The following is a 14,740-nucleotide window of genomic DNA, read 5'->3' on the forward strand; positions in this document are numbered from 1 at the left end:
CCAGCTCTCTTCACTGTAAACCAACTAGAAGTTGCAAGATTGTGGCGGTATAGAAAAAATAAAGTTATTATTATTATTATTATCATTGTATGCAAAAAAGATCTCATGCATATTCATTGGGGAAAATCTGACTGGATTGCGGCCTTCATTCCCCACCCTTGGGATAGACCGTGAAGGTATTTTTCTACTATCATTTACTGTGTTACTGTATTATTACCTCTAATGATCTCATTTGAAATTGGCTGTGGGTGGCCTGGGGCGTAACTGGGGCAGAGTCAGCACTTATGTAGTTAAACCCCCAATATTCAGTACGTAACCAGATAAGGTAACTAGACAAATTGGATTGCATAAAACACAAGCCTATCTTTTTACCATTTTCACTTATCCAGTTAAGGACTGAATATTGACCCTTAACCGGATAAGTGTTGGCATATACCTGGTTATTCAATGTCAGTACCTGACATGACCCAGCATTAAATATCCAGGCATTAAGTTGGTGGTGGCTAAAAAATCATTTACCACCGCCAGCTGAATATTTACACCCTATAACTTATGTGTATAATTATCCTCTCCATTCATGCTCTGCCCAAGCTCCAATCATGCACTCTCTCAGCAGCAAAGTGTACCCCATCAAAACATCGTCTTCTGCTAGTCAGAATCCTACAAGAGCCCATTTAGGTATGCAAGTGACCACTTATATGTTTAATTAACTAAAATCAAACAAAATCCCTGAGAGAAAAAAAATAAAGAAACAAGCGAATGGATTCAAATCTAATCAATTATAGCCATCAATCGAACCCACTCTTTAAAATCACAATCCAAATTCATTCACTAACCCAATATTGTATTTTATGTGGTTTATAGGTGTTATGTTTATGTGCTTCTTGTTTTCCCAGTGAGATTCTTCCTCTTGATAAAGAACGCTATCGAAACACAGCTTGTGTTGAGGAGGAGGGAGCTGAATGTTGTTTATTCATTTTTGTGTTTTGAACACTACTGGATCACATTGTTGGATTTTGCACTTGCACTTTGCTCATTGTGATGATTTTGGGAACAGTTTGCACATGACTCTTTGAACCTGTGGATGCTTGATTTTTAGTTAGCTTTGGATGGCTAAGGATTTCAATTTGTTCTTGATGTTTCATTGGACTTGACATCAAAGGATGGAAGATGAACCAAGATGAATTAAGCTGGACTAAGCTGAAGTTTGGGCTTATTCGAGATAAGTGACTGATGAAATATCTTATGAAAATACATGAATACCATGAATGATTGAATTCCTGTGCCTTGTTTAGTCTTTGTTTATATGTTTGCCTTTTTAATTTATTGATGGTGATATTTATATTAATAAAATGTTGAATAAATGCTATATTAATGAATTTATATGACTATATTAATAATTTATGTGATAGATTATTGGGTTAATGGATGAATTTTGGATTGTGATTTTAAAGAGTGGGTTCGATTGATGGCTACAATTAACTAAAATACCACCATTTATGCACCTTCATGCTGCCTAACATTAGGTAACTCCTAATAGAATTACCCCTTATGTTTTTCAAAATGAAACCTTGGTGGTTGTTAATCAAAACTACTTATGCAGTCAAACGCAATGCTTTTTAGGCACTTAAAATAAGCAACTTTGGCATTTTGAGTTACTAAACATCCTGCACCTGTGCTGTGCAGGGGAGGTCTACAGGTAACTAGTGATATTCAGCTGCTCCTTGTGACCCTGGGCAAGTCACTTAATCCCCCCATTGCCCCAGGTGCATTAGATAAATTGTGAGCCCATTGGGACAGACAGGGAAAACTGCTTGAGTACTTGAATAAATGCATGTAAAAGCATTCTGAGCTCCCTTGGGAGAACGGTATAGAAAATTAAATATAAATAAAAAATAACTTATTTATCCAAGATGGACAGCCAGCATAAACAGCCCTAAGTAAATCTTCAGCCATGTGACCCCCCCCCCCCCCCCCATATTCCAACATCTCCCCTTTCATCTCCCTGCTGTCATTTCTGGCATCTTTCTTCCCTCTTCTCCCACTGTGTTCAGCATCTCGCCTTTCCCCCTCCACCATTTATGGCATCTTTCACCACTGTATCCAGTACTTCTTCGTTCCCTTCCATGTTCAGCATCTCTTCTACCCCAACCTTCCACTGTTTGCAGGAGCTTTCCTTCCCCCTCCACTGTGTACAGCATTTCCTCCTTCCCTTTTCCCACTGCTTTCTCCTATCCTTTTCCTCCATAGTGAATGCAGATCTTTTGAGTATCCACAGGTTCATTAGGCCTGCAGCTTTCTGCCCCCTACGATAAAAACTTCCTGTCAAAGGTAACAGGACTCAGCCAGTCTTGAGCACATAAGAGTAGTCAAAGACCTTTTGCTGCTGTCTTATTTGCTGCCTTTCCCCTGAACTCTGCCACCCTAAGTGAATGCCTAGTTTGCATGAGCTCAACACTTGTTACATCCCTCTCCCTCCGATGCATACTTCCTGTCAGAGGTGATGGGATGTGGCAGGCCTTGTGTGTGTGTCTGTGCTCAAAAGTCCTAGTACACACTCACTCACTCCTTTGATGTCAGTGCCGTGCTACCATTCTATGTTCTGGTGCAATGATACCTAGTCTGCTTGGGGAAAGGGCTAAATGTGTATTTTCTCTCAATCCAATTTGAATGATTAGGCACTCTGAAAATGGCATAAAGTTTCAAGAATAATTTATCTGTTTAACTTTATTCAGTCTATACTACTACATATTTACCTCTTGATCATTAGGGTGGATCTGAAGAAGAGGTATTGAATTGTATGTATACAGTATATACGGTACCCAGTTAAAAAGTAGTCTGCCTGTTTATTCTAATAGAAACACTATTGCCATTTTAATTTTATTCTATGGATTATTTTATGCCATTAATTGCTGTGTTATATCACATGCAACATTCTTTCGTCCATCAATATACCAGTTTCACAAAGTAATCTGATTTTCTCATTTAGCCCCATTGCTCTATACAGCGTATAAGCCTTTATCCATCTGTGTAATGTCACTGTAAAAATGAGAAGCCGATTCACGTGTTCTTTCCCATTCATCTTGATTGGTTCAACCAGATTTATGCTAACAAGCCTAGATAAAAGAGAAAATCAGTCATCCACAAAAAAATGACATTTGTCTGATGAATGCATTGGCCTAGTTGGAAGATATTCCACTGAAATTCAACAGATTGCTTGCACAATGGATATGAAATCTAAATGTTTCTAAAATGCAGAAACAACTGAACCAATACGCCAGAATTAAAGGTGACACAAAATGGGATAATTGTATAAAGATTTTCCATGTGGAAAGGGGTTTGGCGTGAAGGAGTAGCCTAATGCTTAGAGCAGAAGTCTGAGAACCAGGATTGATTCCCACTTCAGCTCCTTGTAACTCTGGGCAAGTCACAAAATAATACCTGTATATAATATGTAAACCACTTTGATTGTAACCACAGAAAGCTGGTATATCAAATCCCACTTCCTTTCTACAAAATTATGCTGCTGCATATACCTATATATATGTCCTTTTTTAATATATTTTTTTACTTCAATTTTAATTATATGTATGTGTTGATATTCAATCAATACATCCGCTCGTTAGCCACACCTACTCACTGCTCCTTAAACTTAAGACACGTTAGCACAATGCGCCCCTATTGAGTCTACAACGTCATTTACCAATGTTTTCAGTCTATAAGGTTCAGGTACAGGCGGGTTTCTTACTACTTTTTTTCCCCTAATTACTCGAGTTTGCTGCTGTGCAACTCATATTTATTTTGCCCTTTTTTTTTTACTGTGCATTTTTAGAGTTTTTAGTCTCTAACTAGGTATGTTTTACTTTCACGGACTGAGTTTTAATTTTGCGTATCTGTGATAATCTTATGGGAATTACGTTTTGTGTTTCATTTTTGCGCATTTGTGATAACATTTTGTGAAACACCCTGCACTTCACTCTGCTCTATTTCATGGTTGGTTGGTTTTCAAATCACCTATTGGCACGCCGTTCATTTTCTGGGTACCCTGGTGCAGTTCCCCATGTTTCTTTACACCTTTACTGATTTGACTCGTCCTACAGATATCCTCTCCTCCATATGGATGTTTTTTTAGTTTTCCTTTAGTTTCTTATGCCACTCATTTACCTTCAACATAGCAGGCTGGACCAATGTCAGTGCTTTTATTCAACATTTTCAGCTTTGGTTACCCATGGAATTTATGATAAAATTTAAGATCTTAATGTTAGCAGATAAAGAACTGCATGAGTTACAACCATTATGGGCTCCTTTTACGAAGGCGAGCTAAGCGTTTTAGTGTGCGCTAGCTGAAAATCTACCGCCTGCTCAAAAGGAGGTGTAGCAGCTAGCACACGCGGCAATTTAGCGCACACTATTCCGTGCGTTAAGGCTCTAACGCGCCTTCATAAAAGGAGCCCTATATCTTTCTAATCTGGTACTGTTTTATGCACCCAGGCATTTACTAAAGTCCTTGAATGATAACAGAGTAACTGTCCCCCCACATCTCAAAGGCTCACCTTGCCTCAACTAGAAATGGTGCATTTTTCTATTTAGTTCCAATATTGCGGAACAGATTACCTATGGAATTGAGGAAGGAAGAATCATTTCAAAATTTTAAAAGACCTCTAAAGGCATATTTCTTTCAAATGGTCTTTTTAAATGGTTAAAATGAATTTCGGGACTGCAGTCAGTATTTATATTTAATTGGTATTAAATAACAATTTTTAATTTTAGCTGTTAATATTGAATGCTATAGGATATGATATATTAGAAATTCTGTTCTTTTATTTTTCTCTTTTCTTTTCTATTTTAAATGGAGTTTCTTTCATTTGATTAAATTGTATTGTAAACCGCTTTGATCCTTTTTTGGCTGGTGAGACTGGACTCATTTGGAGCACTAGTCTTGACCTAGGAGCCGTCGCGTGAGCGGACTGCTGAGCAGGATGGACCATTGGTCTGACCCAGCAGCGGCAATTCTTATGTCTTATCTTATGATGTGGCTATAAGGGCGGTATAGAAAGATTTTAATAAACATAATTTTTTTTTTTTTTTTTTAATAAACATGTTTATTACCCAATTTTATCTCTGTGTGCTTTATACACTTTTTTATTTCCTTATACATATACATTATGTTTTAAGCCATTTATGCTTTCAAATTGGTTTATTGTTTCTCAATTTTGATATTTTAAGCTTATATTGACATTTGTCCTAAACCTCATTTTACACATGCATGTCACTCTGATGCTTTCTTGGATATTTCATTTTATTTGTATATTTTAAATGTTTTATCCTGTTTTATAGTGTCCCCTGAGGAAGGCATTTGCACACACTGAAACTAGGATCCTTGTTGAGACTATTTATACAATAAAGCTTTTTAAATGTCAAAATGTATAGCACTGCGTACGCCTTTCAGTGCTATATAAATGATCCTTAAAAACATCTCTTTTATCAAAATAAACAATTCTAATTTAAAATAACTTGTCCTGTTACTAAATATTCTTCCATTCTTGTACTCCTTATGATACAAATTTTATTTGCTATCCTTATAAACCTCTTAGAACTCTCTATGACTATCCAACCAACCTCCCCACCTCCATCCCCCACCGTGAGAGCCGACATACCTCCCAAAGCAGCCAACATACCTCCCAAAGCAGCAGCAGCAGTGGTGGCCAGCTGACAGAGGAAGCGCTGTGAACAGGTTGCTTGTGGCTGCCCCTGCCAGGGCCTTCCCTCTGCTGCATCACTTCCTGTAGATGAACGATGAAACAAAGGGAAGGTCCTAGCAGGGCAGTCTCAAGCAACCTGATCATAGCGCTCCTCTGCCAGCCGGCCACCACCATTGCTGTTGCTGCTTTGGGAGGCCTGCAGGTATGCTGGCTCTCACTTGGGGAGGGGGAGTTGGTCAGTCGGAGAGAGGACAGACCCACATGGGGAAGGGGATGGGGACATGGATGCTGGATCACAATTTGGGGAGGAAAGAGGGAACATAGATGCTAGGTCCATGGGGAGGAAGGGAGGGGACATAGAAACATGATGACAGATAAAGCCCAAATGGCCCATCCAGTCTGCCCATCTGCAGTAACCATTATCTCTTCCTCTCTCTAAAAGATCCCATATACCTATCCCATGCCTTCTTGAATTCAGACACTGTCTCCACTACTTCTTTTGGGAGACTGTTCCACGTATTTACCACCCTTTCTGTAAAAAAGTATTTCCTTAGATTACTCCTGAGCCTCTTAACTTCATCCTATTCCTTCTCATTCCAGAGCTTCCTTTTAAATGAAAGAGACTCAACTCATGCACATTTAGCCACATAGGTATTTAAACATCTCTAGCATATCTCCCCTCTTCTGCCTTTCCTCTACATATTAAGATCTTTAAGTCTGTCCCCATAAACCTTATGATGAAGACCACACTCCATTTTAGTAGCATTTCTCTGGTCTGACTCCATCCTATTTATATCTTGTTGAAGGTGTGGTCTCCTGAATTGTAGATAGGGGCATGAATACCTCCTTTTTCCTACTGGCCATACCTCTCCCTATGCACCCTAGCATCCTTCTAGCTTTCACCGTCACCTTTTCAACCTGTTTGGCCACCTTAAGATCATCACATACAATTACACCCAAATTCCACTCTTCTGTAATGCACATAAGTTCTTCACCCCCTAAACTATATGGTTCCTTCAAGTTTTGGCAGCCCATATGCATGACCTTGCATTTCTTAGCATTACATTTTAGCTGCCAAATTTCAATCCATTTTTCAAGCTTCACTAGGATTTTCTTCATGTTATTCACACCATCTGGGGTGTCTACTCCATTGCAGATTTTTGTATCATCTGCAAAGAGGCAAATCTTAGCTGACAGCCCTTCAGCAATATCGCTTATAAAAATGTTAAAAAGAACAGGCCCAAGAACAGAACCTTGAGGCACACCACTGGTAACATCCCTTTGCTCAGAGCAATCTCCATTGATCACTACCCTCTGCCCACTTAACCAGTTCCTAACCCAACCTGTCACTTTGGAACCCATCCTGAATGCACTCAGTTTATTTATTAGACGTTTATTAGATGTGGAACACTGTCAAAGGCTGCTAAAATCTAAATATACATATCTAGCACACTCCCTCTACCCAATTCTCTGGTCACCCAGTCAAAGAAATTGATCAGATTTGTATTTCAAGACCTAATGAATCCATGTTGCCTCTGGTCCTATAATCTATCGAATTCTAGAAATTTCACCGTTCTCTATTTTAAAAGCATTTCCATTAATTTGCTTACCACAGAAATTAGACTTACTGGCCTGTAATTCCCTACTTCTTCCTTAATTCCACTTTTGTGTAGAGGGACCACATCCGCCCTTCTCTAGTTTTCCGGTACTATTATTGACTCTAGAGAAGCATTGAAAAGGTCAGTCAGTGGAGCCATCAGAACTTCCCTAAGTTCCTTCAGCACCCTTGGAAGTACACTATCCAGCCCAATCAATTTGTCTACCTTTATTTTAGTTAGCTCCTCACGAATACAACCCTCTGAAAATCGATCAGGGTCTACCACTCCACCATCCCTATTCGCATTTGTCTTCTGTGGTCTCGCTCCCATATCTTCAGCCGTGAACTCAGAACAGAAATATTTGTTAAGCAATTCAGCCTTTTCTTTATCAGCTTCTACATATTCCTCCCCTTCACTTTTGATTCTCACAATGCCACTTTTGCACATCATCCTATCACTGATCTATCTAAAAAAAAGTCTTGTCTCCCCGTTTTACTGTGCCAGCTATTTTTTTCTTCCATTTGTATCTTTGTTTTCCTGACTATTCAACTAGCCTCTCTTAACCATTCCAGATATTTTTGCCTAACCTCTTTTTCCTTACCTTCTCTGCTACTTTTGTGAACCAAAGTAGCCTTTTTTCCTCTTACTTTTATTTGCCTCACAAAAAGATTTGCTGCCCTTACAATAACTCCTTTCAGTTTTGCCCACTGCATTTCTACTCCTTCCAGATGTTCCCATCCAGACAATCCCCCCATAACAGTTCTTCAGTTCAAGGGCGTGTGGAGTCACAGTACCAATCTTGCAGGGTTCCGTAATCTGAGTCTTCTTCCCCACTGCTGGAAATCTTTGATGCCTCATGAACCATTTCATCAATGTACCTCTTTCTCATGGATGCTTCTCAATCTTGCCACCTCCTCTTTCATTTCCTTTACTTCCTTAATGAGGGATTCAAGCTGAAGACAGCTTGCACATGGAACTACTCCCTCTGTTTGGGCAACATTTTCTGTCTCCACAGAGACAAAAGCTGTAACCTGAGCAGCAGGTTTGTTGACACATTGTTTGCAGATGTACTTACACCTGGAAAAAAAATGAAAGAACAGAAAAATCCTACCAAAGAAATGACCTGTTCGTAGTTGGCTGAAGATCCAAAAAAAGCTCCGCCTTAGGGTGGGCAGGTAGGAATTAACCTCAAGGGTCAACTGTGGAGTCTAATCTCTAAGAAAATCTTCAGAGTTCAGTCTCAAACTTAGAAGCTGAAACCAGCCAGAGGTCACTCCTCAAGGAGCGCTTTTTAGTTAGAGTGAGAGGATTCACACCCCCATGAAATATAGCGCACTTGGCCTGACTTTAAGAGTTTTCAAGGCCTCTCTCCCACTTACTACTCCCCAATGTCTCAAAAAGGTCCTAAATAGATCCAAAGCAGCCTTTCAGTCAACAGCTCTCTCCTCAAGAAAATATCGGCAAATTATATATGCAGTTCACAGGTTGCTGTGAAAACTATCTTTAATGCTGAGCCTCTACAACCTCTTCTCTTAGAACTAGGCTTAGGGTTAGGCACTAGGCCAGCATTCCTCCCCTCAAGGGTCACCTGTGGAATCTGATCGTTGAGAATGGAGTTCAGTCTTCCAAATAGGAAAATGTGCTTGGGTACCTGACCATACTAGGAATTTGAACCCTGAGCCATAGGAGCTTCTAAAAAGATGCTGGACTGCAAGTGGAGGGAGAGGAGGGAACATGAATGCTAGGCCCACAGGAGGAGAGTTTCCAAGATTTATTAAAATTTGATGGAACGCTAATCATACATTCTAAGCGTTTTACAGTTATAAAAATTTTAAATGGGGAAAAATTAACAAACTTATTAAAGACACGACAATACCTACATGGGAACAATGGGATTGTAGGGAGAAATACAATTTTAAAAGAAAAGAGAGCAATTAAGGGTAAAAACAATAGGGAAAAGAGAGGGATCATATCAGTGTTAAATAAAAATGAGCAGGATTTGGTAAGGAAGGACCCTGGAATCATTTAACAATCATAAGCGTCTTTAAATAAGAAATTTTTAAGACCGCTTTTTAATTTATCAGGATTTTTCTCAGATCTTAAATGTGGTGGTAACGAATTCCATATAGCAGGAGCTATTGTGGCGAATGAAGTTGCCCTGCGCGTACTGATGATTTTTAAGGATGAGACATAAAGAAGGTGCTGAGAGGCAGATCGTAGAGTTCTTAGAGGATCTTATGAACAAAATAAGGTTCCTTGCAGTCCATAGTTTTAAAGGAGATTAAGGCAATTTTATAAATAATGCAATGATGGATTGGCAATCAGTGTGCACCTTTCAGCAAAGGAATGACGTGGTCAAATTTTTTCTTGTTGGTTATAATTTTTATGGCCGTGTTTTGTATTAATTGTAAACGTCTGTTGGACTGCAAGTGGGGTGTGAGAGGAGGGGACATGGATGCTGAACTGCAAGTTTGGGGGAGAGGGGAGAGGAAGGGACATGAATGCTAGATCTACAGGGGGAAGAGAAGAGGGGAGGGGACATGGAAGCTGGAAGGGGATGAGAAGGAGGTCCAGACCAGAAAAGGGGGTGAGAAGGAAGAGATTTTTGGCCGTGGAGAGAGGGAGAGAGAGATGCCAGGCTTTGGGGAATGGGGAAGGGATTCAGGGTGCAAGCAAGAAAAGTAGTGGATGGGGTGGGGTGGGGTGGGGTGAGGGTATCTGGATGCTGGACCTGCAAGTGGAGATAGGGGGGATGGTATAGAGAGGAAGAGAAAGTGACCAAGACAAGGAAGAGAGGAAAAGATTCTTAGCCGGGGGGATGGGGAGAGAGAGAGACATGCCAGACTATAGGTGTCAGCATATCTATCGCTACCATTCAGCATTTTTAGTTGGCATTACTTATGTCAGCGAAGGCCTATGGGAAATTATATCAATCTGAATCTGGCATGGGAATGCAGATAGACCCTGAGGGCAGGGAGACTGTTTTAAGTATCCCTGATATGTTTCAAGTAGCCCTGATTGAATCATGATTAGCTAAAAGGTGTTAATGTCTGATTAAGAGGGTGCTTAGGACAATGGGTCCAGGTGCACAGATCAAGAAGATAGGCTGCTTGAATGGGACAAAGAAGCCAGAGACTAATCCCATCTCCATGCCTGCAAGTATCACACCCTCCTTTATCAATTAAATTAACCATTGTTTCAAACAGTTTACAAATTCTAAACAGAAAGATTCTGGGACCGGCGTTTGTCAGTACGCCTCTCACTTAACCCCTACCACCTAATATTGGGGGGGCCACGAACAAACCTGACATTTTGGGGTTCCTTTGTGAGATAGACACACACTTTGAAGCTTTGTCATTTAGACCCTGAATCTCACAAATTTCCATATTTTTCTGATCTCCAGTAGGAGGCGCTCTATCTGTAAAACTGGTTCCAGCCCCTGTATCAATCAAAATTAATTTATCCTAACCCTCTATGGTAGTATTAACATTGGGGCGGCCGCAAGTGTCCAAAAGCAAAGGTGCCACATACCTCAAGCTGAATTCTGAGTCTGACTTCTTTCCCTTATCCTGCGTCTCCAAAAGTGAGTCCACAGGTAAGTGAAAGGAGTCTGGCTGGGCTGTGAAGGCCTGAGTCACCTTGGTATTCGGACACAGAGAGTCAGGACATCCCTATGGACTAGCACTGTTTTTCCTGGCTGTCAAATCACTTTTTACTCTGTCCAATTCTATCTGCATTGTGTGACGATCCTGTTCCCATTTCATTTTCTCTTTTTCTAATTCTTCTGTCTGTGCTCTGAGCTCATGGAAAAGAATGTAAGTGGAGGTATTTCTATAACTACTTCTGACATGCCCTCTATTTCCTGTGTGTGGTGTTTTCTTGTATTGGGGTGCTCCCTCAGCACACCACCTTCTAGCTTCTGATACTGAAATAATTTGAGCTGGCTGGGTATTCCACACAGACCCAATCCTGAGCAGTAAAGTGTCAAAAGGCGTAGTTTTAGGGTCCTCCGAGAACAACAGAAGGTGTTTAGTAATCTCGGGAGATAATAATTCTAATAGGAATTCTTTATGTTCTCTCTGACCATAATCTGAAGAAATGGGCCAGTGTTCATTCTCTTTAAGTATAGCGTGTATTACCCACACTCTATATGCAAACTGCTCTAGTGTATCAGTTGGCAGGGGTGAAAGAGTTCTAAGTACTTGCAAAGAGGTGCAGCAAAATAGTTGTTCGATGCCCATCTTTACAAATTGGTATGGATGAACAATAGATCCAAATTTATAATAATGTGGACCCAGGGCTAGGTGCATAAGCTTATCAAAATCTGCATTGTTCCTTTTGTATTTCCCTAGACCCCAGTGAATCAGTATGTCAGTAGCCCATTTGCACCATTCATTTATGTTAAAAGGCATAGGGCCCACTTTCTCCACTATTCTTTCAATGTCACTGTCCTTCATATGTCCCTGCAGCACTATAGTTACTGGAGCTGTGTCACTTATAGGGGTACTATTAGTATTGCTCTGGCCTGGTAATGAATTTTCCTCACTTTCGTTTGTCGGTTCTTCTTCCTGTTCTACATCTGTAGCTAGTTTACCTTTTCGCTGGCCTGCTACAAAAACGGTTTTCTGACTACATGGATTATATGGTGAGAGTGGCAATGGTGCAGACGGCAGAATCTGTGAGGAGACAGCATTAACCTGTCCCTGTGAGGCACATTTTGACTTTAAATACTTTAATTCTGCCTTGGCCTCTTCTAATTGTTCATTTACAGTTAAAAAGGAATTTGTAGCTTGAACAATTTGGGTTCTTAGCATGGATATATTAATTTGTGCCTCATCTAAGTCTTTGGATAGCTGATGGCACTGAGTGTTCAAGTCAGTTTTTCTTGTCAGGCTAATAACTCCCCTTAATATTCCTTGAATGAAAAGGCATTTTCGTTTATTTGTTTTCTTTCTAAACTCCTGAGAATGAGAAACCATTTGTTTCAGAATATCGTGCCATGTGTTTTCTGGAAAATTACCCTCATATGGACCCCCTTTCTTGTCAAAATATTTGTGTACAATATCTGTGAGTTCTTGAAAATCAAAAGGGTTCATATTTGAGGCTGCAGAAGTCTGCCTTGGTTCGTGGGCCTTGCTCATATATTTCATGAGAGAGTATGGGCTTCTAAATGTCCCTGTCTGTGTGTAGCCTTTGAGATTAAAATGCTCCCACTTATGAAGGAGGGAGACTAGTTAATAGGTAGAAAATCGAGGTAAAGCATGTTAGGCAAGAGTCATTGGCATAAATAATACACTTATGCCCACACTTGCCCACACTGGTTACTACCTGAAATTTACAGGCAGAAGTTTAGCAGGAAAAAATATAAGAAGTCTGTTAGAAGAGCAGAGGTGTCAGCTGCCAGTTCCAGTCCAGTGTGCACTGGGCCTTTCACCAGGGCAGAGACTGACAAGAAATAGAATTAAAAGCACAAGGTAAAAAAGTAAAAGTTATTAGTACAGATGTGGCGTGTCTTAATTGAGTGACTGTTTTCACTTTGAACCCTGCTTTTCTTCAGAGCAGCTCAAATATTCTTACATGCAACACCCTAGCAAGCTTATAATAGCAAATCATACAATGCAAACGGGCACAGGTAACACTACAAAGACTTTTGATAGTAAAATCTCACCAAATATAAAACCCAAAATATTACTGAAACTTTTCACAAGTGTGTCATCCAGTCTAAAACAATTTAAGGGTTCCAGAAGGACTTTTGATTTCTATCTCATTCTGTAATCTCACCAAGTATAAAACCCCACAATATTACTGGAACTTTTCAACAGTGTGTCATCCAGTCTAACGTACAATCAATCTAAGGGTTTTCCAAGGACTTTTGATTTCTATCTCACTCTTATACATTAAAAAAAAAATAAATTGAATTCTACTTACCCAAATGAAATCATCAGGAAGGACTGATACAGGCCCCCAAAATGTCAGGTTTGTTAGTGGCCCCCCCAATATTAGGTGGTAGGGGTTAAGTGAGAGGCGCCCTGACAAACGCCCGGTTCCAGGTTCAGTTCCCTCAATGAAGACTCACCAGGAAGTAGAATCAAAGAGGCACAGCCAGAGGTGATTGCATAAAGAATATATTATAGAAATAGTCTTACAGAAAAGCAATATTCATAAGCATTACAATAATTAAGCATTACAATTAAGCAGAGAGCAAAGCAGTTTCCCTGCCTTACAGAGTCCAGAAGGAAGCGTGAAGTTCCAGGGAAAGGCAGAGAGAGAGAGAAAAGGGTGATGGTCCAAGCTTTAGGTTCCAGAGATCGGCCAGAGAGAGAGAGAGAAAGAAAGGACAAGAGAGCCAAGAGCCAAGAGATAGATAGATCGATAGATCAGAGAGGAGGCTTTTATACCTTGGAATCTTATTCTGAATATAGAAACTATTGTATGTCCCAGTATCTTTCTGTTTAGAATTTGTAAACTGTTTGAAACAATGGTTAATTTAATTGATAAAGGAGGGTGTGATACTTGCAGGCATGGAGATGGGATTAGTCTCTGGCTTCTTTGTCCCATTCAAGCAGCCTATCTTCTTGATCTGTGCACCTGGACCCATTGTCCTAAGCACCCTCTTAATCAGACATTAACACCTTTTAGCTAATCATGATTCAATCAGGGCTACTTGAAACATATCAGGGATACTTAAAACAGTCTCCCTGCCCTCAGGGTCTATCTGCATTCCCATGCCAGAGTCAGACTGATATAATTTCCCATAGGCCTTCGCTGACATAAGTAATGTCAACTAAAAATGCTGAATGGTAGCGATAGCTATGCTGACAATAGGGGCCAAGGAGAGGATTCAGGTTGCAAGTGAGAGAAGGGTGGGATTTAGAGGGAGAGAGAACTGCAGTTGGAGTGAGAGACGGAACTGAGGAGGCTGGAACCTGAGAAAAGAAAAGACAGGAAGGAATTCTAAGCGTCAGAATAGGAGAATTGTAGAATTTTTAAATATTGTGCACATAATTTTCCATTTTTTTTGCAAAGAATACTGCCAGGGGTAAATATTTAAGCACTGACTATAGACTGATGTTAAATATCTTTTTAAAAGCTTTAACTGTTTGCCAGAGACATTTCAAGGGAGGTAATATTCTCTTTTTTTGTCTGAGTATGTACAGTTAATGCATCTAGAAACCAAGGACAGTTTTTGTATGGCAACAAAAAGCCTTAACGGCGGGATTGTGCTATACATTTTAAAGGCTGCCAAGTACAAATTTAGAGACATTTATTTTTCTTCCTTTTTCTTGCATTGGAGGTAGCATACTCAAAGACTGCTTGTTGAATAGGAACCTAGGGGACTGACTGATTTAGAGACATTGGGGATGATTTTCAGAATACAGGAGGCAACCTGTCTACCTCCCGTAGTTGGTAGCAAATCTGGAAATTCAATACCGGGGTCAT

Source organism: Geotrypetes seraphini, chromosome 4 (assembly GCF_902459505.1).
Source record: "Geotrypetes seraphini chromosome 4, aGeoSer1.1, whole genome shotgun sequence".
Lineage (NCBI taxonomy): Eukaryota > Metazoa > Chordata > Amphibia > Gymnophiona > Dermophiidae > Geotrypetes > Geotrypetes seraphini.